Source organism: Euleptes europaea, chromosome 6, assembly GCF_029931775.1.
Source record: "Euleptes europaea isolate rEulEur1 chromosome 6, rEulEur1.hap1, whole genome shotgun sequence".
Taxonomy (NCBI): domain Eukaryota; kingdom Metazoa; phylum Chordata; class Lepidosauria; order Squamata; family Sphaerodactylidae; genus Euleptes; species Euleptes europaea.
In genome coordinates this window covers 23,341,061-23,344,315 of record NC_079317.1, presented here as the reverse complement: position 1 = coordinate 23,344,315, position 3,255 = coordinate 23,341,061, and positions in this window count along the sequence as shown.

The following is a 3,255-nucleotide window of genomic DNA, read 5'->3' as shown; positions in this document are numbered from 1 at the left end:
CGGGGGTTTCGGAGCTAGGGATTTGCTGTAAGCCAGTGTTGGGGGAGCCCCCCCCCCAATACAGTTACAGAAGGAAAGGGGGCGGGGACTTGCTTAATTGAATTGTTCTTCTGGCTTGCTGGGGGAGCCCTGTGCAAGCAAGGCTTTTATGTGTTATTAGGATGTTTCAACATTAATGCTTCTGGGAAAGTAGCTGTATTAATCTGGTGCCATTAAAAATAATGGGAGTCTTGTGGCACTTTAAAGATTTAGCTGGAGCGTTTATGGACTATCGCCAGCTGCTTTAGTGCACTCAGGGAAGCCTCAGATAGGGTTACCAGCCTCCAGGTGAGGCCTGGAGACCTCCTGGAATTACAACTGATCTCCAAACCACAGTTTTCCCTGGAAAACAATGGCTGTTTGGGAAGGTGGACTCTATGGCATCATTCCTGACTGAGGTTCCTCCCCTTCCCAAACACTGTAGTTCCCAGGCTCCATCCCCAAATCTCCAGGAATTTCCTATCTCAGAGTTAGCAACCCTAAACCTTGCCATGATGCATTTGGGGTAGAATGGAGTTGCAGCATTTCATGGAACTATGACCCTGCTATCTCCTAAAATACAGAGCGGACTGCAATTATGTAAAATCAAGACAGGTACAGAGACCACTATGCTAAACTAGTTATCATCTGCTGTGTTTGGTGGAGAATCCCAGGTTTTGCTGATGGTTAATGCGTGAGATACAGATTTCAAGGCCTGGATCAGATCAGGGGGAGAAATGAAAAATTACATACTGAGTTCTGATTTAGCAGTTTCGTGCCCCAGTCTCCCGCTGAATTACGATGACTTTCAGGTCTGTAGCTGAATGACAGCATATTGAGGATCAACTCATTGCATCTGAAGAAATGGCCTCTAATGCACAAGATCTTACACCAGAACAAAATTGTGTGAGTCTTTAAAGTGCCTAAAGACTCTATCTTCAAACCAATCCATAGGTTTAAGCCTGCCCATGGGCAGCCCATTCCTGAGCTTTGGGGCCAAAAGAGCTCAGGAGTTGTGCAAGTGGCCGCGCCAGCGTCTGGCCCGCTTGCATCGGTGCCCAGGCCGCTTGCGCTGCTGAGAGTGGCACGGATACCGGCGTTGGGGTGCTCACGCCCATCTCCCTGTGCTTGTGTGGCAGCTCAGCCCTGGGACGCTGGCTCTGCCTCCCGACTGTGTCCCAACAGTGCAAGTCCCGGTGTCGTCATCCCAGGGGGCGTTCCCAGGGAGTTCTGGGGGACAGAGCTGCCAGTAGGCAGCTTCCTGACCCCTTTCACACCAGGAACAGCATTGCTGTGCCAGGTTTTTCCTATTTACAATGGGGGGAAATGCCCCATTTTCTAAATTTAAACTTCAAAAAGGCTTTTTTAAGCCTTTTGGAGGCTGGGGAACCTCTTTGGAGGTGCCGAGATAGCACTTTGGCCATGCTGTCCCCAGCTGCTGAAAGGCTCAGGAATGAGCTGTTAGTGACTGGGCTGTAAGGAGTATTCAGGATTCCCGCCATTAATCAGTTTTCTTAACTAGTTAAAGGTGCCACTGATGAATCAAGCAGTTTTTTTAAAAAAAACCACCCTAACCCCACCCTAATACATGCAGCTATTATGGTATACAGTGTCAGCTAGGGAGACAAACTAGACAGCCCTCACTCTGCTGTGAAAGCTTGCTTGTTAACCTTGGGCCAGTCATTATCTCTCAGCTTAACCTACTTCACAGAGCTGTTGGGATAAAATGCAGGAGGGGAGAGTAATGTTGTAAGCTGCTTTGGGTCCCTGCTGGGGAGAAAAGGGAGGGTATAAATGCCTAAACAAATTATCTTCACCAGTTACTTTCTCTCAGCCTAACCTATCTCATAGATTTTATATGAGAATAAAATGAATGCAGGGAGTATTAGTCCCAGGCTCACCTGATTTCATCAGACCTTAGAAGCTAATCAGGGTTGGCCCTGGTTAGTATTTGGATGGGAGACCTCCAAGGAACACCAGGGTCGTGACGCAGAGGCAGGCAATGGCAAGCCACCTTTGAACGTCTCTCGCCTTGAAAACCCTACAGGGTTGCCATAAGTCAGCTGTGACTAGATGGCATTAAAAAAGGGAGTATTATCTTAATAGAAATATAGAATCATAGAGTTGGAAGGGGCCATACAGTCCATCTAGTCCAGCCCCCTGCTTAATGCAGGATCAGCCTAGAGCATCCCTGACAAGTGTTTGTCCAGCCTCTGCTTAAAGTCTGCCAGTGAGGGGAAGCTCACCACCTCCCTAGGTAGCTGATTCCACAGTTGAAGAACTCTTACTGTTAAATTTTTTCCGTAATATCCAGCTGGTTCCTTTCTGTCTGCACATTTAAACTCATTATTATAAGTCCTATCCTCTGCTGCCAACAGGAACAACTCCCTGCCCTCCTCTAAGTGACTCCCCTTATGTTATGATAGATTAACATAAAAACTGCAAATGCTAGGCACCATTTTAGAAGAGACATTCCCCTTTCACTGTCACAGGAGAGAATTCTTCCAAGGAGGTGCCTACTGTGTCATAAAAGTGCACCATCTAAAAACAAAGTACATATATTTTCTTTGCTGGGGATTCCCGTGAACAATACTTACTTTTAAAAATGAATGGTGCAAGTGTCCGGGTGACCCTGAGGGGGTCAAATTTTCCACTTTTGTAAATGGTTTTTAGATTGAGGTTGGCACAAATTGCACCCTCCACTTCTCACTAAGCTATGAGGTGGACTCAAAGAGCCTATATGGAAACCACGTAGAGCAAATTAGAAATACCTAAATGCCCTTGCAAGCACTTGTAAAAGTAAGTCCCATTAAGCAATCATGCATAGGAGTAGTCAACATTCTACCAGAAGCAAGTAAGGTGAAATGAACAAAACTACTGCCATGGCAAAGACAGGAAAGAACAAACAAACAAAAATATTGAAAATTCAGAATTTAGCAGAGGTCTGAAGATATAAGGACTGCTGGCAAATGTGCAGAAGGAATCTTTTGTAGGAGTGCTTTTTCTACCACTGTCAATGTGAAAAATGTGTCAGTTAAATAAGTTTATTTGTGGGGACTAGAAAGGATTTAACAGCAGCTTTCAGAATAAATTCTTGAATCGCTGCTCTGCCTGGATTTGAGTTCTATTGCCTGAAACGCCGTGCATTTGCTGAAGCCTGACAACTATACATCTAATTGTAAATATTCAACAGCAAAAATGGCACACAGAGTAAGGACAGATTTTTAAATTTATTAT